Source organism: Sciurus carolinensis, chromosome 4 (assembly GCF_902686445.1).
Source record: "Sciurus carolinensis chromosome 4, mSciCar1.2, whole genome shotgun sequence".
Taxonomy (NCBI): domain Eukaryota; kingdom Metazoa; phylum Chordata; class Mammalia; order Rodentia; family Sciuridae; genus Sciurus; species Sciurus carolinensis.
In genome coordinates this window covers 72,914,750-72,939,080 of record NC_062216.1, presented here as the reverse complement: position 1 = coordinate 72,939,080, position 24,331 = coordinate 72,914,750, and the positions used below count along the sequence as shown (strand labels likewise).

Here is a 24,331-nt window from a genome sequence, read left to right as displayed (position 1 = left end):
CCCTGCAGGTCTCATACTCATTAAAATCATAACATCCTAATGATTAGTGATTTCAGTTTGAAACTTTTTTTTGTATTTTCATTGTGACTTTCCAAGTAAAATACATTGTCATTACATCTTTTTAATGATATAAATTGAAATTCATCCAAACTTCATGTTACTATATCAGCTTCAGTGAGAAAAAGGAATATTCTAATTATAATGCTTTAAGTAGCCATTTTAATAAGGTAGATTCATGCTTTTGATGTTCATTCCATTTTGATGGCTTATTAAATAGCAAAATTATTGACTGCTATTCTCCTGAGAAGGATTCCTTGCTGAACATCTTCATTACATAAACTACTACTTTATAATTCTGTATCTTTATAATTCTGTATCTATAACCAGATGCCTCCCCAAAGGTCTAAACTCATGCTTGAAATCACTTCCTGATCAGATTCAAAAATGTCGAATGCCTTCTTCCAACTCTACTTGTTAGTGACAAAATAATCCCTCGAAACAAAAAGGCCAAAAAAAATGCTCAAATCTCTTGCAAACTTCTGATCCTACTCTGAATTCTCTGTCTTCTGTAATGGAAAGTATGATGTAAAAAATCCTGATTAAGTTATTAACAAGAAGATACTTTCCTTCCCAGTCTCACACTATTTAGTAGGCTTTTTTCTTATTCCTATATGGAAAATAAATATAAATTGTCATTTTTATACACATTGAGTATTTCATTCATTAATAAATGTTAACAGCAGAAATTATTTCCTGTGAACTAAATGTTTCTGGAGATAAAATAGTGAAAAATCAATTCTAGTATTTTTCTTCAGTGAGTTCAAATTCAGTGTATAGATATAGATCCTTCAAACAAAAATATGGTAGACTGACAGAGATATACAAACACAGATAGATACACATTTAATACTTAGGATGATATGTCCACATAAAAGAACACACACACACACTGTATATATAACTTTTTTTTTTCATTTCTTGGAGTCAACCATTTAGAGATGACCTAACAAATTCCTCCTCCTAAATTTGTCTTCATACACTTGCTCATGGAATTCCCATTCTGATGCTTACTATCAAAATCACCCACCACACCCCAACCCTATTAAATGAAAATATTTCACAGTATTGCCTGTGACACACACCTCCCAATTCTAAACCAATACTCATTTTGTTAGTTAATTTCTTCCATAGGATTTGTGCATTTGGATGGAGGTGAACCCTGCTCTGGACAAGTAGAAGTGAATTCTGGAGGAGAGTGGACTCCAGTATCTCATGGGAATTTCACATTAGCCACAGCTCAGGTCATCTGTGCAGAGCTGGGGTGTGGCAAGGCTGCATCTGTCCTGGGGAACCTGCCCTTCAGAAAGTCTGGTGAAAAGGTCTGGGCTGAAGAGTTCCAGTGTAAGGGACAGGAGCCTGGGCTCTGGTTCTGCCCCAGAGTGCCCTGTCCTGGAGGCAGTTGCCACCACAGAGGGGCTGTGCAAGTTTTCTGCTCAGGTGAGACTCAGCAGGACTTTAACCTCCATGCACACTCTGTTGAGATAACAAAATGTGGGATGTTGCTAAAACCCTCTCTTCTATCAGAATATACAGATGTTTAGCTCATGAAAAATGGCAGTTCTCAGTGTGAGGGTCAAGTGGAGATGAAGACCTCTGGAGGCTGGAGAACACTCTGTGCCTCCGACTGGAATATGGCCAACGCCAATGTTGTTTGCCGTCAGCTGGGCTGTGGGGTCACCCTCTCCACCCCAAAAGGAGCATACTTTGTGCAAGGAGATGATGAGATCTGGAGAGACCGATTTCACTGCTCAGGGTCCGAGTCATTCTTGTGGAATTGCCCTGTGACTGCCCTGGGTGTTCCCGCCTGTGCCCATGGAAACACATCCTCTGTGGTGTGCTCAGGTAAGGGAGGTCAGGGCTGACTGGTACTTGAGTGACATGTCTCTAAGAGCATATGGTGTGGAGAGCTGACATAAAAATTAAACATTCTGTGATGAACTGTGATTTTTCTCAATGATCATTCATCTTTCTGGTCCTGTCAAGAGGTATTAAAAGGAATAGTTTTAAGTAAGCATTATTATTTATTGAAATTCATAGAGAACAATGTGTAACAATGAATGATAGCTCTGTCAAGTTCCTCACCCTAGACCATCAGAGACCATCAGCAGCTCCCAGAAGTTACCTGCACATCCCTCCAATCACTGTGCCCTCCTCCCCTGCAAAGAAGACCACTCTCGCTTCTGCAGCCAAAGAATATTTTTGTCAGCTTTTGAGCTTTATGTAAAATCATGCAGCATGTTCTCTTTTCATGTCTACTTTGACTCAAAATAATGTTTAGAATCCACCCATTTTTATTTTTAGCCAAGCTTCATTTATTTTTATTGCTATGTAGTTTTCTGCCAAATGACCATATGATCATGTACTGATGCATTCAAATGATGTGCAGATTTGACATTTCCTGACTTTCCAAATAATGATCCCACAAATTACAATGGCAATTACTTTTGGTGCAAATATGTATAGATCTGTAGTAGACTTTAAAACCTTGTCCTTTTATTTTCACTTTCTTAATCTGGTCTTCATTCAGGGGTCAAATACTTATTCTGAATGAAGCAAAACTTTTCTTTATACTGTTTTCTCATATCATTTTAAATACAACTTTGCTACAGTAAGATCATAAAAATATTCTCCAAGAGCATGTTATACATGTTTAATTAATTTTCTTCTACATAAAATTTCACAATATTTCTGGAATTGGTATTGTATATGCTGTGGGTGGTGTGAAAAGCAGTTTCACATTATTGTTTGGACATCCAGTTGATGCAGAATCATTACTGAAAAGCTTTTTCCCAACTGCTGTGACACCTTTGAAGTACACAGGGTGCAGATATTTCTGACTCTTGTTCCTACTGTTCCATTCTATCATTTTTCTATCCTTGAAGTGGTACTTACCTACTTAATTATAAGCAGTTGAAATTAATATCTGTGAACTAAAAGGTCCCTATTTATATTTTCTATCCTTTTATCTTTCTGAACTTTACTCTGTGTATTTTGCCATGTTCTTCCACTTACTATTTCTACTTTATGCTAATCTAAAGTGTTGGTAGGTTCATCTTCTGGGAGCTTATTTTTAGCTATTTACTTTATAACTCTCAAATTTTTATTGGATTTTTCTTATCATTTCTCAGCAAAGATGTACATCATGTCATTTAATCAAACATTCAATCATGATCATTTAAATTACTAATAAGGAAACACCAATACTAATTATATGAAAATCTTTCCCTTTTCTTCTCCTCTTTCCTCTGTTTTCTATCTAACCTCTTCTTTATATGGTATTTTTGATCAACAGACACTGTATATGAAAAATCATATGAAGCCTTTAGGAAGGACTTTATTTGCTTCTTTCATGCAGTTTATTGAAATCACCTTAAATAAAAAACAATACAAGTGGTTAGAAATTTGGCATCATCCCGAAGAGAAAAACTTTACTTCCAGTTCACATAATAAGATAACAAGCTTTCCTGATGTTTAACAGGATTCCTCCTCTTTGGTCGAACCTAAATTATACTTGCATACTCTCATGGAAGTCTGCAAACATTCTGAGATTTTCAGAGTCTCGCCTACTACCTTTGAATGGTCAAATGCCTCCTGGGGAAAATAACCGATTCTAGTTTTTACTTTTCTCTGAACTTGACTACAAAGTCTAACTGATAAATTCACATTTTCCTGAAGTCATTTCTAGTACTTGATTTAAAAGAGAAGAGTGTGTCAGAATCAGAAGCAAAAATTTCCATTAAAAGATAGGCTCTGAAGACAGGAAATTACTGATTGTACACTACAGTTATCAGATGCCATCGCTAGATTTTTGTCTAGTCTCATTGAGTTTCCTGCTCTCTAACCCCTTCTGTAGGAAACCAGACCCACCTGCTGCCCCTGTGCAACGACTCCTGGTCTGACCCAGCAGGTTCTGCAGCCTCAGAGGGACACACTGCCACCTGCTCAGGTGAGCAAGGCCCCAGCACAACACCCTTCTCCTTCCCTGTGTAAACGCCCACTGACATGACCCTGTCTCTCCCCAGACAGCAGAGAGCTCCGCCTGGTGGATGGTGGTGGTCGCTGTGCAGGGAGAGTGGAGATCCTGCAGCAGGGCTCCTGGGGCTCCATCTGTGATGACAGCTGGGACCTGAATGACGCCCACGTGGTGTGCAGGCAGCTGGGCTGTGGAGTGGCCCTGGAGACCACCTTCTCTGCTCACTTTGGAGAGGGGTCAGGGCATATCTGGCTGGATGAGCTGAACTGCACAGGAGAGGAGGCCCATGTGTGGCAGTGCCCTTCCCAGGGCTGGGGGCAGCACAACTGCAGGCACAAGGAGGACGCTGGGGGCATCTGCTCAGGTCTGTGGTACACACTGTGCACAGGTAGGGGAAGTGAGGAGAGTGTGCAGGATGGTACCTGAGCCCTAGGGCAGGGTGGGGAGTTACTGGCTGACCCACAGTGCCTGTCCTTCCAGCAGAGGAGACAAGGAGGTGCATCCATTTCCTGCTGCAGCAGCTGAGCTTCTGCTCCTTCCTTCTCAGCCCTGCCTCCTGACTATCATTCTCTTCAGTGTCCATTTGGCTGCAGGCCTCACGCTTCAGTTACTGAGGATGCAACATCCCGACACCCACTATATCAGTTTCCTATTGCTGCTATAATAAATGATCACAGAGCTAGGAACTTAAAACAACAAAAATTCAAGTCTGACCCCAATCCACCCAGGCTATAAACAAGGTGTCCGTGGGCCACATTCACCTGAGGCTCTGGGAAGACTCATTTCCTTGCCTTTTCCAGTGTCTAGAAGTTGCCTGTGTTCCATGGCTCATGGCCTCTTCCTTCTTCTGATCGAAGACCTTGTATACCTCTGACCATTTTTTTCATGTTCACATCTCTCTCTGACTAGGGCCAGAAACCATTGTCTACTTTTGGGAATATAGGTCTAAGGATGTGGTTAGATTGGGCTTACATGGTTAATCCAGGAATATCTAAAATAATCTCACCATGAAAACGATCCTCATCTTGATCCGTTTGCAAAGCCCCTTTGCCTCATGAAGTAACCTATTCACAGGTCCCAGGATCAGGAACTGATTATCTGGGATTTACTGTTCTGTCACCCCACTGTCCATATCCCCTTTTCCAGAGTCTGTCAGATATTTATTCAGGTAGCTTTCCCCCTCTCTCTGCAGGATCCCCAGGTCAGTGTTGTTGCCTGTTCATTTTCCACTACACTTTTTTCATAGAAATAGAAAGTGACATACAATTAAGCAAAACAGGTAAAAAGGGGTAAAAGTTTTGTCTTTCCACACAGTGGGCATTTCTTCAGCAAAGCTAGCAATGAGCACTCACTACCTAGGGATAAAGAAAAAACAGCACTAAGGGGTAAATACTCACTGTGTTGTGATGTTCTCCTCTTGATTTCAGAGTTCCTGGCCCTCAGGATGGTGAGCGAGGACCAGGAGTGTGCTGGGAGGCTGGAAGTTTTCTACAACACCTGGGGCAGTGTCTGCCACAGCCCCATGGAAGCTGTGACCTTGTCTGTGATCTGCAGACACCTTGGCTGTGGGGACAGTGGGATTCTCAACCCCTCTGTTCCTCACAGGGAAGCTTCTAGACCCCATTGGGTGGATAATATCCGGTGTAGGAAAATGGATACCTCTCTCTGGGAGTGTCCTTCTGACACTTGGAAACAGAGATCTTGCTCTCCAAAGGAGGAAGCTTACATCATGTGTTCAGGTGACCTACTGCCTATTCCTGTGCCCTCACTCTGTAGGTTGTTTTTAGAGAAATTTCATACTTTCACACCAAAGGAATGAGTTCAAATAAGTCTACAAGGTGAAAGTTTGAATATAGATTATTTAAGCATTATTTTCCAATCTTGTTTCAATGACGGAAATAAATAAACCTGTTCCACAGCCATTTATATGGAAAATGCCATGGATATTAAATTGAGCATGTGGAAGTGTGAACTTATCCTCTGAAAAATCAACAAGGAAATGGCTAGTGCAGTCTTAGACTATAGTAATTAATCTTTATTTTCTTAGTAGAGTGAGTTATTTGACCTCAATGATGTAAATCACTTGCTATGTTCTATCATTGTGTTACGTTTTATTTCATATGTAATGAAGGTTAAACCTCTCAGCAAACTGTTCATAGGTATTATGGTGATCATTTAATCCAGATGTGGAAACAGTTAGGAGTAAGCACTTCATCCACCCCACACCCTCAAGAAAGTGAGGGGCAACTTGGGGACTTCAGGACTAATGGGGCATCTTCAAGTTCATGGTCTTTCACTCTGAAATCTATCTACATCAGTCAGACAAACTCTCAGGTCAGATTGTTGATGGTAAGTGATTGAGTGACTTGTAGTTAGAAACTTGAGTCTAGGCAGGAGGAGAGATAAGAAGAAAATACTGTCCCTGTCCTCATGGAGTTTACCCTCCAGCATGATGACACACACCAGCCATAAATTTGGGTGTCATAAAGGCATGGAAGGTGCTGTGGAAATGTGCAATTTGAAGAAAAGAGAAATCATATTTAGGTTGAGACCTAAGGGAGGAGTAGAGATCTAATGAAGGAATAAATTATAGCATTTGTTCAGGGTAAATACTGAAGTAGGAGCAGCATGGTGACTTTGAAGTACTGATAAAATCCCATCATGAGCAGAGCAGGAGGGTGGGAGAGAGATGCATGACTACCTGGATGGGTAAGAAGACCTTGAGGCCTCTCCAAGGCATGGCCCCAATAACAATTCTGTTGAAAAGCCATGTGTTCATCTTCTCCTCTGCACAGCATGGGGAATTGCTGAGATGAGGGACCTGGACTCCATTATTTTCTTCTTGAATTCGTCTCCTCACAATCCCAGTGGTCTTGGTTGATCCAACCTCCTCTGAGCCTTTATTTTGTCCTACTGCAAACTAATATGCCCACTTCATTTCTCTCCAAGAAAACATTTCACGGAGTATGTTGGAAATTGGAGCCTATCATCTTCTAATTTTTTAAGACCTATAACAACCCCTTCAGTTTCATGTTCTGACAAAAACCTGGCTGTCCTCTGAAAATAATAATGTCCTTGTCATTTGGAGGCTCTGTGCTTCCCTTTCACAGGATATTTCTGAGCCAAATGTTAGAATAAAAATATTCCTGCTTTCCTTTGTCATTTTCAACAATTTCTTTTCTTTTTCTCCATGTCCAACTACTTGAAGTTTACCCCATGAGATGGCATCAGCCACCACTTCTGTTGGTGTCACTCTTCAGCCTGGTCATTCCCGTTCATTTTGTTGGCTGCAGTACCAGGCTCACCAGGCTCCTCTGTCTCCTATTTCTGGTGCTGCCAGCATTCTTGTACACAACTAAGATAATATTCTGACCTCTCTGTTCCTGAATTTCTCCCTTTGAAGCACTCCCTTCTCACCCCATCTCTGTGCATGGCCACACTGTTGACCATCACTAACTGTCCAGCTTGAGATCTTGATTCCTTCTCTGACTGTTGCCTCTTCTACTTATGGAACATATTCTTGATGCTCCTTTTCCAGATATTTCATCCTCATGCAGATTCCAAATGTTTTCCCTTATCAGTTTCTCAGTGTTCCACTCTCCTCATGATTGCACAAGTTCCTCTTACCCTGATCAGACAACATGATGCTCCATTATAATCCTCCTCCTTCAAGTACACTCAACTCCCTGGTCTCTTCTGTCAGTCGAGGACAAGAACGGTTGAGCCAACTACCTAACTCTTCTCTGCCTGCAGAAGACTAGTCAAGGACTACTGAATCGTGGACAAGTACTGTATCCTGTTATAATGTGAAACTATCCTGCTAGTCTCTTTGAATTTGTGATCCAAAATCTGATGGACCCTCCACACTAGCCCCATAGTCTAGTGTGCTTCTCTCACATGTGCTCCTGCCCTCTCTCTAACATGACCTTCTCCAAATTCCCTGATCTCCCCCTCACTGCTGTTTAAACCACATGATACACATAAATGATGGTCTTACCTCAAACTTCACTGGAAAATAGAAAGTCTCAGCTGTCAATCTTCTTTTTTGTTTCCTTCTTATGATCACTCTAACTTACTGATTATTCTTATTCTGTCTTAGAGTTTCAACTTCTCTGTTCAACATCTAAATTTTAGATTCTGTACTCTTCCTTAGCTCTCTTCCCTCCCTTATCTCATTGGGGTCTATGGCCTTAGATGATATTCCACTGACTGCCCCCAATAATAAATCTCCATAGCTAATCACTGTCCTTAAATCCAAACTCATATATTCCATTACTAGTGGATACCCTCACTTGACAACCCAAATTTAGTTTTCAAAATAGAGTGTTTTATCCCACACCCTCAATTCCTGCCTCTAACTTTTTCTCCCTGTTCTGTTCCCCATCCCAGTTAATGCCACCGTTGTTGCCCAGTTACTTATTCTCAGTTCACCTTCATGTCTCCGTTTCACTCTCCCTCTAATTTCAATGTAGTAGCAAGTTCTGTGCCTCTACCAGCAAATACATCCTAAATCCTTAAACCCCTTCCTTCCCAATCTCATCTCAGTTCAGGAAAGGTCACATGTTACTTGGAATCTTCTAACAGTCTTCTGTGGTCTTTGTCTTCTGTAACATATTGTCTATATAATACTGGAAATATTTGCTTCCCAAGTTGATTAATGTGTTGCCGAGTGGCAGGTGAGCTGTCTTTAGAAGTATCACTGGCATATTTTTTTGTGGCCCCCAGGTGCAGAAACAACTGTAAATCATGTCCTACAAGTGTGTAATTAGCCTAATTAGCAGAAATGCCAGGGAAGACGTAGTCAGCTTGCTGTTCTCAGACTTTGAAGGACTTGCCTGTGAAACGGGGAGGAGACTGTGACCCACTCCAGGGGTCAGGGCTGTGACTCACGGGTGCAGAATACTAGTGGTGGATTCACTCTAAGTTTAACACAAAAGAACCTCTCCATGTGAGGCCCCCAGGGAATGAGTAATGCTGCCTGTCTGTCTGTCTGTCTGGGCAAAGAGCAGTGGAGGCATGAAGGGATAGCCACCCACCTTCTCTTACACTGTGCTGTGTTTTTTGTTCTCTTCCCAGAATTGGCCACATGCTTGACAGAAGGGAATTTGTATTCTTCCCTCTAGTTTGTCTTTGGTTTACAGTTAAACGACATCTTTTCTATTACACCAAATTACTAAAACCTTAATTACTCATTGAAATCAAGAAAGACATATTAAAATATAAAGGGTACATTAGTGACATTGCATAACCCCTTGTCTCTTTATATTCCCCCAGTGTAAATAGGATTAATGAACTGGTAGTTCCTCTTTCCCAATCCTCCATTTTCATAGAATCCTATCTAAACTCATATAGTGATAAAATCTTATGGTATCTTTTTATTTGGTTTTACAATCATGGGTTTATATCATACTTACTATTGTTACATTGGCTTTTCTTAACAATTTATTACAGATAGTCCTCAAGTAAAACACACTCTTTTGTAAAACAACTCCATAATGTAATATTCTTTTTTTCTTTTTTTTTAATTATTGTTTTTATTTTTACAGACTGCATTTTGATTCGTTGTACACAAATGGGGTACATCTTTTTGTTTCTATGGTTGTGCATGATGTAGATTCATACCACTTGTGTAATCATACATGTATATGGGTAATGATGTCTATAATGTTACATTCTTAAAAGATTAATATTACAGTTTGCATAACCATTTTGCTATTTATTTATAATTGTTTTCTATTTTACCCTTCTGCAAACAATATTATCATCAATATCCTACCACATGTTACACTGTATACTTCTGTGTCTACTACTACAAAATAAGATGACTGCCAATGGTTGTAAGATCACAGGATATCTATTGTTTTGTTGTTGTTCATTTGTGGGTTTTAGTTTTTTCTTTATTTTTACAGACTGAATTTTGATTCATTGTACACAAAAGGGATACAACTTTTCATTTTTATGATTGCAAACAATGTAGATTCACACCACTCATGTAATCATACATGTACATAGGGTAATGATGTCTGTCTCAGTCCGCTATCTTTCCTTCCCTAACCCCCTCCTATTCCATTTTCCTCCACACCATCCACAGTTCCTCCATTCTTATCTTGCTCCCTCCCACTACCCCCCAATTATGTATCATCGTTCATTTATCAGAGAAAACATTCGGCCTTTGGTTTTTTGGGAGGGTATCTATTTTTTAAACATATATTGTCATATTACTTTATAGGAGCAATTGTTTACAATTGGTATTTCATATCAAACACTGGGATTTTTTTATAACTTGACCATTAATATAAAGTCAAAAAACACACAGAAGCTGCAAAATCAAAAAGGGAACCAAGCCCACAAGCCTCTGCTAGGAACTCCCTGAAATCCAGAGAGAATGGGACAATAAATGATGGTAAATGTTTCAAAGGCAAATGCTTATTCTTTTCCTTTTCCTCCCTTTTCTTGCCTTATTTTTTTTCCCTTTCCCTGCAGAGGCTGAAGGGATAATAAATTTTAAGATTATATCTTGATGATGTTTTTCCTTACAATAGACTACACACATTGAGAAATAGTGATTCATCCAATCCCGAAAGTGAAACCACCCAAGAGATGTCCTGCCATCTTTCCTAGAGATGTTCTCTGGATAGGGTAGGAAGTTTACAGAATAATGGGGATAATGTATATCCATAATGTGGTCTTAGGACAAGTGTCATGTGTGTTTGCTCTTTGTTATTTTGCATTTATATGCATTCTTTTGTTTTGTTTTTCTTGGCTCCATATACATCTATGTCCTTTCATGTATTAATTTTCCTCTATTATCTTTTTATGCAAATGTTTCTATCTTACTAGCTAGCTATTGTTCACTTAACTTTTCTCTGAATTATTTTATTTATGCAAAAAACTAAATTTACTGAAAAAAATACATTCAATTTATTTAAATGAACACTTTCAATGTTTGTAATTTTTCATTAACAACATGATGAATATTAAGTACAGATTACTTTTGAGATTACTCAGTACTTATGTTTTAAATGTCTAATATTTATTACCACAAATCATTGACATTAATTTACCTTTCTTCTATCACCTTTCTGATTAGCAAGAATTCAAAATAATATTTTTCAGATTTTACTCATTGATTCATTCAATCCACAAATATAAATTGAGGCATTGTTCATAGCATTCATAGGAAGTCATCCATACATACTTCTGATGAATGCGTTCAACATGCCAGGCATTGTCCTGTTAGCAGGAGCAGAGGGAATGAGGCAAGGTCCCCTTCCTAGTGGAGTTCTCTTTCTGGGTTTTGTGTGTGTGTGCTGGAGTGTCCACGCATGAGCATGGGCATGATCATGTTTGTGTGTTTACACATAGTGAGCACAGTGCAAACAAGTAAACTGATAATATAATTTCAGCTGCTGTTAGGGATTTACTCCAGGGAACATCTCAGCAATACAGCCCCAAAAGCCACTTCTGAAGCCTGTTCTCTACACCTGACACCTGAACTGAGCCCAGGACCTTAGAGAGCCTTGTCTTGGGGCAGAACCACCCCAGCTGCCCCTGACCCAGTGCTTCCCCATTGTCTGTTCCTGCAGGAAAGAGACCCAAGAGCTGTCCAACCACTGCTCCCTGCACAGGTACCTCATCACCCCCCTGCCTTCCCCATGGCTTCCAGGGGCTCCTTACCTCCCACCAGGGCAGTAAGAGGAGGTGCTGCTGCCTTTTCAGACAGAGAGAAGTTCCGACTCAGGGGAGGAGACAGCCGGTGCTCAGGGCGCGTGGAGGTGTGGCACGAAGGCTCCTGGGGCACTGTGTGCGATGACTCCTGGAGCCTGGCAGAGGCTGAGGTGGTGTGTCAGCAGCTGGGCTGTGGCTCTGCCCTGGAAGCCCCAGGGGAGGCTGCGTTCGGCCCTGGAAATGGAAGCATCTGGCTGGACGAGGTGCAGTGTAGGGGCAGGGAGCCCTCCCTGTGGGCCTGTGCTGCTGCGCCCTGGGGGCAGAGCGACTGCAAGCATGAGGAGGATGCTGGTGTGAGGTGCTCTGTGAGTAGCAGGACCAGGAGAGTGGGCCAGGGTGGAAGGAGTGTGTTTGCATCCAAAGGGCTTCCCAGGCTGCCCTGCTGCCCTGCACTCTGCCTCTGGAAGGCTGTGCCTGATCTCCTGGCATCTGGGGGAGAATCATGTACCAGTGATGGTGGGTGGGACCCAGGGACATTCCCAGAGCAACACAGTGCAATGATTCCATTTTCCTTCTCTTTTCCCCAGGTAAAAGGACAGCAATTCCCCTGACTCCTAGAAGTAAGTGCTTCTTTTGCTCTGAACCAGGTAATGGAGGAAATATGCAGATTTTCAGTGTTCTATACTATGGAGTCTACACAGTTCTGGTCTTATTGCAGTAGGCCTGATGATCAGGTGTTAGAAGCTGTTATCAGGTGTTACCAAGTTGTAGCAGTCAGAAAGCTCCAAAGCCTCACCAGCATTCACTTCATAGAGATCCCTTAAAACCGGACTCAGAAGATAGTTGCCACAGCCCAGAGCGGGATCTAGGGTATGTTATCTTGATATTCAGAAAGATCTTTAATGTCTGATCTAGGGATTTTATGGTTCCTGATGACTTAAGAGAGGATCGGTATATTTGGGTTCCTCTGAGCTTATGGTCCTCTCTAAAGACTCATGGCCCTTTTTCTTCTCTAGGCACCAGTTCAGCCTCAGTTGTCCCTGATATCTTCTCCTTACCTGGGATCCTTTGCATGATCCTGGGAGCTCTTCTCTTTCTGGTCCTCATCATCCTGGGAACTCAGCTGCTCAGATGGAGATCAGAGCACCAAGGTGGGGATTAGGAATGCTGTGACCTGAAAATATGCAAGGATAATATTGGACTAAATGTGGGTGTTTTTTTTTTTAAGTACACGTTTTATTCTTGTTCTCATTATATGAAAAACCATCTTCTTTACCATGGACTTGGAAATTTAAAAGACATGAGTTGGTCCTGGGTTAAAAAAATGGAACACTCAAATATGATGGTTTCCAATGTGGACAGTGCTAGTGGAGACTGGATATAAGATCCAGGGATGGTCAGAAAATCTAGTTCTATCCCAATGGATCACAAATCTAAAGAAAGGAACCCTGGAAGCCCTGAGGGGTGTCTCCAAGAGTGTGCATTGGGGAAGTGTTAGTCTGTTGGTAAAGGAAATACTTCTAGGAGCAATGTCTGTATTTCTTTTGCTTTCCCCAGCCTTATCGACTTTTGAAGATGCTATTGATGAGGGTCTGTACCAGGAGATAGATTATCCCACAAATCCAGAGAAGGAGAACCTGCTGGACAGCCCAGGTGTGTTCCATAGCCTCCTTTCTTTGCATGAGTTTGCTATCAGTGTGGGAGTCTTCAGCAAGCAGAGAACACATGACTAACACAACCTCACATGGCACATGAGGTCACTTTCCATTGCTGAAATAAAACACCTAAGATAATCAAATTATAAGGAGGAAAGGTTTATTCTGACTCACATTTTCAGATGTTCCAGTCCATAGTAACCTGGCTCTGTTGCTTTGGGGCCTATGCTTGGCAGCATATCATACTGGGAGCATGTGGTGAAGCACAGATGCTAGCCTTATAGTGACCAGGAAAACAATAGAGGAAGAGATTGGCATCCTATAATCCTTTTTTAAGAGCATGCTCCCAACAACTTAATACCTCCCACTAGTCCCCATTTCTTAAATGTTCCACCCTTTCCAAAACCACCAACCTGAGGAGCAACCATGTAAAACATGAACTTTTAGGAATATTCCTGGACCACTATAACAATTATCAGCATCCTTCTAAGGCAGGAGCTCCAAGCCCTCTCTCTACAAGTATGAAGCTTCAGAATTTCTTCTGAACCATGACAGTGGACCTCTGACTATATTTGTCTATGATTTTTCTCCCTACTAGGATCCCTATCTGATGGCTCAGTAACTAAGCTACCCTATTACAGGGATGATGAGGAGAATGGAGACCCTGAATCTGCCCCAGGTAGTAGAAAAAGGTCTTTCCTTGGGGGGTGAGGAGAAGGTTATCCTCTGAGAAGAACATTCTATGATCAGATGGGAAGGGTCTCTTCTGTCTGGTTCACAACTATTTTTTCTTTTCTGCCCACCCTGTCATCTCAGAATAGGAAAAACTAGGTTCTAATCTGTTGGTTTCCATAACTATTTCCATATGGTCATAGACATCCTTCAAATGTATCATTATAAAATCCAAAGTCATAACTTTAAAAAGAACATTTGAACCTGAACATCTCAAAAATTTCATGGTGAAAGAGAACATAGGGAATTATAGTTTTTGATTCTGAAATAGAGGGATGTATGAACCATTTTCTGGTTTATGTGAATACTAAGACCAAAAAATATATATATGAACTTCATAATCCCTGAAACACAAGGAGCGGGTGGTGCCTGTAATTATCAATCATCAGGAGTTCTTCTCTACAAAGGACCTAAGAAAGGAGGACATCCTGAATCTTCCACAAGTGGTAAAGGTGGAGAGTTCTTGGGATGAGGCATGCCCAGGAGGGTTCTGTGAAGATGGAATCTGAAGGACAGCAGAAAACTAGAGGTTGAAACCCATCCCTCTTGGAACTAGAATTGGTAGGATAGCCTGTCTGCAGGAGGGAGAAAGCCAGGCTTCTCTCCTGGATAGCACTGTGTCTGCATTGCCTCAAAGGGCACATGAACAGCTGGTGCTCTTTTAGTCTTGATGAAATCTTCCTCAATCACTGATATGTATTTTTTTCAACCCTCTACAACATGCCTGAAAAGAGTGCCTCAAACTCATATCATAACTTTAATAGATGTTTTGTGGCATGGTATGTTAGTAAAATAATTATTGGCCTTAATATATTGAAATATTTAGATGATTTACATGGTTTCTAAAGAATACGATGATCAAATGCATGCCTTTGGGACAACCGTGGAATATGGTGCCTCTATTTATCAGCTATTAGAATCTCTGCATTAGAAGAGACTGAAGACATCACCTAGACTAACCAATAGCTTACTTTTCCATCTTATTCCCTATCTGTTTTCAGAACCTCAAGGGCAGCATGCAGATGCCACAGGTAATGGTTATGATGATGTCGAAGAGTTACCTGTTTCTGAAATTCCTTCTTCCTCTGGATTGAAGGAGAAGAGTTTTTCCCAGATGAGGGAAGTTGTGCCAGGTATTCTCAAACAGGTGAGTGGATAGCCATCTCTCCATTGGTCTTGCATTATTGTCATGGAAAAGATGGATTTGGGCACATTAATGATCAGTTTTCCTTTACAAGAAGAATCTAGGTAGCCCTGTAATCTTAGCAGATGTCAGTTCTTCCCTATTCCTACTTTATTGTAATTCTTCCATTTCTTCTGAAAGGACATATATATTGTGCTATGTGCACACACTGCCCATTGGATGAAGACATGTCTGTATGAGCTACAGAGACTTTGTGGCTTTGTTCCAATTTTTCACACAGCAAACTAACACCTATGTTCAGACAACAAGTATGTGAGAAGTAATTTGGAAATCTTTTTAATGTTGTTATTAGTGCATTATAATTTTTCATAATAGTAGCATTCATTTTGACACATTCATAAATATATGTAACATAATTTGCTCCATTTTAATATCCAATACCTCTCTTTTCCCAACCTCCCTTGATCCCCTTCCTCTACTCAACTGGTCTTTCTTCTATTTATTGATTGATTTTTTAGCTATTGCATTACAGTTATACATAAAAGTAGAATTCATTGTGATATATTGCACACACATAGCATAATTTGGTTAATTTCATTCCATAGTTGCTCCCTTTTCCTTCCCCTCTTCTTCCCCCTCAAACCCCTCCTACTCCACTGTTATTAGTTCTATTTTCATGCGATCTCCTCAGTGGTGTTTTTTTTTTTTTTTTTTTTTTCCTTATTTCCTTCTAGCTTCTGCATGTGAGAAAACATTCAACCCTTAATTTCCTGAGTCTGGTTTATTTCACTTAGCATGATTTTCTCCAGTTCCCATCCATTATCCATTATCCATTTTTCTTTATGTCTGAATAGAACTCCATTTCCTCTGTGTGTGTGTGTGTGTGACATTTTTTTATCCATTCATTCCTTGACAGCCATCTAGGCTGGTTCATAACTTGGTTACTATGAATTGTGCTATCATAAATATTGCTATATCTATATCACTATAGTATGCTGATTTCAGCTCTTTTGAAAAATATCAACAAGTAGAATAGTATGTCATATGGTAGCTCCATCCTAGTCTTTTAAGGAATCTCCATACAACTTTCCAAAGTGGTTATACTAATTCGTGGTCCCACCAAGAATGTAAGAGTGTTTCTTTCTCCCCACAACCTCACCAACATTTATCTATTTACTTTTCAATGTTTTCATTAGTGCATTATAGTTCTATTTAATAGTAGGGTTTACTTTGGCATAATCATACATGCATGGAATAAAATTTTCTCCATTTCAATTCCCAATATTTCCACTTTTCTTTCCTTCTCCCTTCTTCTGCTCCCCTTTCTCTACTCATCTCCCTTGCATTTATAGTTTTTTTTTAATTGGTGCTATGTAGACATATATAAAGATGGAATTCACTGTGGTATATTTGTATATATACATAACAAAATTTGGTCAATTTCATTCCAAAGTTCCTCTCTTTTACTATCTTTCCTCCTTCCCTGTCAATCTCCTTATTCTGTTCCACTGATTTCTACTTTCATGGTATACCCCCTTTATATTTCCTTATTTTGTTCCAGCTTCTGTGTGTGAGAGAAAACATTCAATTTTGACTTTTTTCAGTTTGGTGTATTTCACTTAGCATAAGGTCTTCCAGTTCCATCCATGTACCTGCAAAACCGATAATGTCATTCTTTATGGCTGAGTAAAATTCCCTCGTGTATATTTGCCAATTTTCTTTATCCATTCATCTATTGACAGGTATCCAGGCTATTTCCATAATTTGGCTATCATGAATTGTGATTTTATAAACATTGATATGACTATATCACTACATTATGCTGATTATAGTTCTTTTGGATAAAAATCAAGGAGTGATCTATAATCCCAGCAGCTTGGGAGGCAGGAAGATAATCAGTTCAAAACCAGCCTCAGCAACTTAGCAGGGCCCTAAGTAACTCAGCAAGAACCAGTCTCTAAATAAAATATAGAAATGAGCTGTGGATGAGGCTCAGTGGTTAAGGGCCCCTGGGTTCAATCCCCAGTTAAAAAAAAATAAAACAAGGAGTGAGTTATGTCATATGGCGATTCCATTTCTAGTCTTTTGAGGAATCTCTTTTCTGATTTCCAAAATGATTCTACTAATTTGAAGTCGCACCAAAATTTATGAGTGTACTTTTCCCCCACATCCTCACCAGCATTTATTATTTGTATTCTTGATGACTGCCATTCTAACAGGGACCAGATGACATCACAATGTAGTTTTGATTTGTATTCCCTTGATTGCTAGAGATGTTGGACAGCTTTTCAGATATTTGTATTTCTTCTTTTGAGAAACATCTATTTAGCTCTTTTTCCCATTTATTGATTGAGTTAATTGTTTCGGGGGTATTAACTTTTCAGTTCTTTATATATTCTAGATATTAATCCCCTGTCAAAGGAGTATCTGGCAAAGATTTTCTCACATTTTATAGGCTTCCTATTTATGTCCTTGTTTCTTCTGCTGTGCAGAAGCATTTTAGTTCAATGCCATTCCACATGTTGGTTCTTGGTTTTATTTCTTGAGTCTTAGGGGTCTTGATAGGTACCCTGACAACATGTTGGAGAGGTGAACTTATTCTTTTACCAGTTGCAAAATTTCTAGGTCTTTGGTATATTTTCAGTTAACTTTTGTTCAGGGTGAGAGACAGGGAGCTAGTTTCATTCTTCTACATTTGGACATCCAGTTTTCCAGTACCATTTGTTATCAAGGCTATCTTTTCTCCAACGTATGGTTTTGGCACCTTTGTCAAGTATCAGATTACGAGGTTTATTTGGACTTGTTTCTATGTTGCTATTCTGTTCCTTTGTCTTCATGTCTGTTTTTATGCCAGTACCATGCTATTTTTGTTATTATAACTCTGTAGTATGATTTGAGATTGGAAATTATGATGTTTCCAGCCTTGTTCTTCTTGCTCAGTATTGCTTTGACTATTCTGGGTCTTTTATATATATTTTAGGACTGATTTTTCTAGTTCTGTGAAGAATGTCATTGATATTTGATAGGGATTATAATGAATCTGTAGATTGCTTTTGGGAGTATGGCCACTTTAACAATATTAAATCTGTTAATTGAAGAACAAGGGATGTCTTTTGATAATTCAGTCATTTTGACAATATTAATTCTGCTTATCCAGGAACATGGAAGTTCTCTTCATCTTCTAAGGTCTTCTTCAATTTCTTCACCGTTCTATACTTTTTATTGTAGAGGTCTTTCACCACATCTATAGAATATTTCATCCATCATAACTGAATTTACTTTCTTCTCAGCTGCACATGGAAACTTCTCTAAAATAAACCATATTTGAGAACACAAACCAAGTCTTAGCAAATGCAAAAAAAAACTTGTGCATCCTATCATATTACAATGGAATAATATTAAAAATCAATAATAATATAAAAATAAAAACCATTTAAAACATAGAGATTGAATAATATGCTTCTGCTGAGCAGAGTAGTATACCCTTATAATCCTAGTGACTTGAAAAGCTAAGACAGAAAAAATGTAAGTTTGAGCCACAACCTTCAGCAACTTAGGAAGAATCTTTATCAAAATAAAAAATAGAAAGGGCTGGAAACGAAGCTCAGTGGTAAAGTGTGCCTGGGTTCAACCCCAATACAAAATAAAAATAAAAAACAATAGACAGAGAGATTGGATAATATACTTTAGAATTAGGGATAGGTCATAAAATAAATCAGGGGAAAAATAAAATCAAGAAATTCTTAGAAACAAATGAGAATAGAGATTACAATACCTCAAAATCTCTGGGACAGTATAAAAGTAAACTTTATAGTATTGAGTGCCTACATTTAAATGATTCAGAAAGATTCTAAGAAAATAACCTAACGTTATACTTCAAGGCCCTAGAAAAGCAAGAACAAATTTCAAAATCAGTAGCAGACAGGAAGTAGTTAATATAAGAACTAAATTGATGAAATTGAGAATTTTTTAAAAATACAAAGGATCAATGAAACAGTTGGTTCTGTGAAAGAATGAACAAGATTGATAAACCCTTAGCCAAACTAAGCAAGAGAGAAAACCCAAATCAACAAAATTAGAAATGAAGAAAGAGATATCATCACAAACATTTCAGAAATCCAGAGTATTGGGAACTATTTTGAAAACTTATACTAAAAATAGGAAACCTAGAAGATATTGACAAATTTCTAGACACATATGACTTGTCCAAATTGAATCAAGAAAGTATCAAAAACCTGAACAGATCAATATCAAGCCATGATATTGAGGCAGCAATTAGAAGCTTTCCAACAAAGAAAATCCTGAGACCGATGGATTCTCAATCAAGCTTACCAGACCTTTAAAGAAGAACTGATACTCATCTTTCTCAAGTTATTGCATGAAACAGAAGTGAAAGTAACACTCCCAAATTTATTCTATGAAGGCAGTATCACCCTTATACCAAAACCAGACAAAGACACATTGATGAAAGAAAACTCTTGACCAATATCCCTAATGAACGTATACACAAAAATCCTTAATAAAATATTAGTAAAGCACGTTCAAAAACACAATAAGAATCCGGGCATGGTGGTGCACACCTGTAATCCCAGTGACTTAGGAGGCTGAAGCAGAAAGATTGCAAATTCAAGTCCAATCTCAGCAACTTAGTGAGATCCTGTCTCAAAATAAAAAATAAAAAAGGCTGGGATGTAGCTCAGTGGTTGAGCACACCTGTGGTAAATCTCCATTTCCAAAAAAAAATAATAATAATAACAAGATAGTACACCTTGGTCAAATGGGTTTCATCCCAGGGAGGCAAGCTTGGTTCAACATATGCAAATTAATAAGTTGAATTCACAAAAACATAAATAAATAAATAAGAAGAATCACATTATCAACTCAATAGATGCAGAAAACCCCTTTGACAAAATTTGACCCCCATTCATGCTAAAACTGCTAAAGAAATTAGGAGTAGAAAGCACCTACCTCAACATTATAAAGGCTATGTATGACAAATCCAAAGTCAACTTCCTACTAAATGAAGAAAAACTGAAAACTTTTACTCTAAAATTGGGAGCAAGACAAGGCTGTCCACTCTCACCACTCCTATTCAATATAGTTCTTGAAACTCTAGCTAGAGTAGTCAGACAAAAGAGGAAATTAAAGGAATATGAATATGAAAAGAAGAAGTGAAATTATCTCTGTTTGCTGATTATATGATTTTGTATATCGGATACCCAAACATCTCCACCATGACAATTCTAGAACTGATAAACAAATAGAGCAAAGTAGCAGGATACAAAATCAACATACAAAAATCAATAATTTTGCTATACTACAATAATGAATCTGCTGAGAAAGAAATCAGGAAAACTATTCCACCCACAATAACCTTAATAAAGCATTGATTATTATTTATATTCTGAATCTTGTTCTCACTGGAGTGTGATGAAACCTCAGTATCATTTTTATTTCAGTTAACTTATTGCTAAGGATGTTGAACATGTTTTCATATGTTTCCTATCATTTGCATTTCTTCTTCTAAGATATATCTGTTTAGCTCATTTGCCCATTTATTGATTTGGTTCTTTGGGGGTTTTTCGGATGTTTAATTATTGAGTTCTTTATATATTCTGAGTATGAATGCTTTGTCAGAAGAATATGTGGCAAAGATTTATCCCATGCAGACTCGCTTTTCATGTTCTAGTTTCCTTTGCTGTGTGAAGTTTTGAAATTTGATGCTGTCCCACTTATTGATTCTTGGTTTTATTCCTTGAGCTTTGGGAGTTCTAAGTTGGTAACTCTTTGTGGCTATATGTTGGAAAGTTGGCCCTATGTTTTCTACCAGCAATTGTGAAGTTTCTTGTTTAGTTACTAGGTCTTTGGTCCATTTTTAGTTGGCTTTTGCAGTGTGAGAGATAGGGATCTAGTTTCATTCTTCTACCTGTGGACATCCAGTTTTTTCCTAACATGATTTTTTTTAAAGTCCATCTTTTCTGCAATGTAAGTTTTGGGTGAGTTTGTCAAGAATCAGATGACAGTTTCTGTGTGGGTTTTTCTCTATGATGTCTATTCCACTGATATTCATGTTTGTTTTTATGAAAATACCATTCTATTGTTCTTACTATAGTACTGTAGTTTAATTTGAGGTTGGGAATTTTGATGCCTCCAACCTTGCTCTTCTTACTCAGTATTGCTTTGGCTATTCTGGGTCTTTTTCTTCCACATGAATTTTAGTACAGATTTTTCTAGTTCTGTGAAGAACGTCATTGATTTTTTAATGGGGATTGCAATGAATCTGTAGATTGCTTTTGGTAGTATGACCACTTTAACTATAATAAATCTTCTAACTGAAGAACAAGAGATGTCATTTCATCTTCTAAGGTCTTCTTCAGTTTCATTCTTCAGTGATCTGTAGTTTTATTTTATCAGTCTTTCACCCCCTTGGTTACACTTATTACCAGGTTTTTGTTTTGGTTTTGGCTTTTTGAGGACATTATGAATGGAATTGTTTTCCTTGGGTTTTTCTTTTTTTATTTGAACTCACTATTGTTATATAGAAAATCAGTTGAGATTTGGTTTTGGTTTTAGTTTTGGGTTTTTATTTTTGTTTGTTTTTTGTTTTCTGGTTTTTGTTTTTGTTTTTGTTTTTTGGTGTTTGTTTGATACTGGATTGAGAAAGGTTCTCACTAAGTTGCTTAGAGCCTCATTAAGTTGATGAGACTAGTCTTAAACTTGCAGTCCTCTTCTTGTCAACCTCTCTAACTGCTGGGATTATAGGCTTGCACCACAGCACCCAACATAAAAAATCAATTTTTTTTTTTTTTTGCAATGCTAAGGATTAAACCCAGGGCTATCTCCCCAGCCCCTCTATTAATTTTTGTATGTCGATCATCTGTCCTGCTATTTTGCTGAATTTGTGTACCAGCTCTGAAAGTCTTCTGGTAGAGACTTTGGGATCTTATATGTATAGAATCATATCATCTGCAAAGAGAAATAATTTTACTTCTTTTCCCATTTTTATCCCTTTAATTTTCTTCTCTTGCCTAATTGCTCTCTGGCTAAAATTACAAGAACTATATAGGAGTGGTGAGAGTTTAAATCCTTGTCCTGCTCCTGACTTTAGAAGAAATGTTTTTATTTTCTTCCTATTCATTATGATGTTGGTTTTCAGTTTGTCACCTATAGCCTTCTTGAGTTTGAGGCAATTTCCTTTTATCCCTAATATCTTCCTTGTTTTTAACATGAATGAGTGCTGAATTTTGTCGATGACACTTATGTCTATTGAGATAGTCATGTAATTTTTGTTCTTAGGTCTATTTAAATGATGAATTACATTTATTGATTTTGTGTACTGAACTAACCTTTCATCTATTAAAATTTTTTGAGGAAAGCATATAACAATGTTTCTAGTTGACATTGCCCACTATTAATGCATAATGTGCAATAGCCTGAACTAGAGAATACTGAAATTTCCATGCTAGAAGAAATAATTTTCTCTTATTGTTTCAAATAACATATGATGTTATTTCTTAGGAGTAGGCTTTCTACTTGTGTATGCACATTTGGTCCACAAGACAGTGTTGAATTGAGTTGAGCTTCCCCCCTTTGGCATTTGCCAAAGGACCCAAATTGTTGTCATGAATACTGTGAGGTCAAGTGTGGTCTGTTATTGAGGTACTGAGGAATCAAGAGAGGCATCTTCTGCCTGGTGTGCGTAAGGAATCAAAACAGCCTGGTGTGGAAGAGAGCACTCATGTCTCTTTGGCACTCCTTACCATCCTCCTTCTCACTGAAATCAAGACATTTGCACAGAGCAGAGTTCGTGTGATGTAGCTCTATTGATCCTTCCAGAAAGTTCTGGTTCCCCATAAATATTTTGTAGCCACTCTACTAGTCTTTCATCCCACAAGGGGACTCTGTGCTATAATTTTGTCTCCACTGAAACCAGAATTCTCTTGCTCTTTCAGGCATCTCTCCTCAGTCTCCCAGAGAAGTTGACAGTTCTAACATGGAAGAGTTAGCATCCTCATTGGTCCTGAGACAAGAAGACCCTGGCTATGATGATATTGAGCCTAACACCATGTAGAGTTATTTTTTTGGAGTAACCAAGCCTGCAGAGAACTCCTTATGATATGATTTCCCTAATAAAAGAGAATTCTGTCTTCTTTATTACAGCAATGTTTTTACACATATCCCTTATTCACAATAAATACTCTGAGCCTCAAAGACAAGTTCCATTCTCTTAATGTAAATACATTTATCCCCAGTAATCTCTGAAAATTCAGTGCTTGAACTGAATAGATCCCACATGGGATCTGCCACAAGTCCCAAACTAACTTCCTTTGGATGGACAGACATTCACTCTTCTCGTGAATAGCATAAAACTGAAATGCAGTCCTGAGCAAAGAACTTAGTTAGAAAGAGTAATTTAGAAACACCTAAGTGAATATTCAAAAACATCCCACTCATCCTTGACTAAAACCTAGATATATGGTTCAAAGTAAATTAGGTGGGCCAGGTGGATGGAAAAAGACTTTAGTTCTTCTGATTTTGCCCAATTTTTTATAGAATATCAATAACTAAAGTCTACTGCTGCCTATAAGTCTTTTACTCCAATGCCTTTTCTTCTTTCTAGTTATTCCACGACACACTAAATCTCCTGCTTCTCCATCAAATTGCACTATAACTCCTTAAATTCTATTGTTTTCTATCTTTTTGTTGCTCTTTTTTCCATTCATATCTCTGGCTCTCTTTGTTTAAGTAGCCACTAATTCTAACCTCCAGAATTGCAAAATCTTTCTAAGTGGCTGTATATACTATGAATTATTCCCACCCCTACCATCTTCACATATTTATTGAAGTTGGAAAGGAGTAAGTAAGCAAGCCAAACACTGCAATTCTCTATGCTACAGGCTCATTTTTCTCTGTAGCAGTTTCCAAATCTTAGTTATATGCCTGCAAGCAGAATGAATATATCTGCATTCTGTATAATATTAAATCAAGAGTGTCTTTACTATGTTTCATGATTCCTTTCTTTCCTTCGTGAGGTTTTTATGTTTTTATTAGTGTATTATAGTTATCTGTAGTTGTGGGGTTCATTTTAACATATATATT

At 38.5% G+C, this 24,331-nt stretch overlaps 1 pseudogene; it reads left to right on the top strand.

The window, feature by feature from the left end:
- LOC124982748 (antigen WC1.1-like) overlaps positions 1 to 23,303 on the top strand; it is a 78,595-nt pseudogene extending 55,292 nt beyond the window's left edge.
- The last annotated feature ends 1,028 nt before the right edge of the window (positions 23,304 to 24,331 follow it).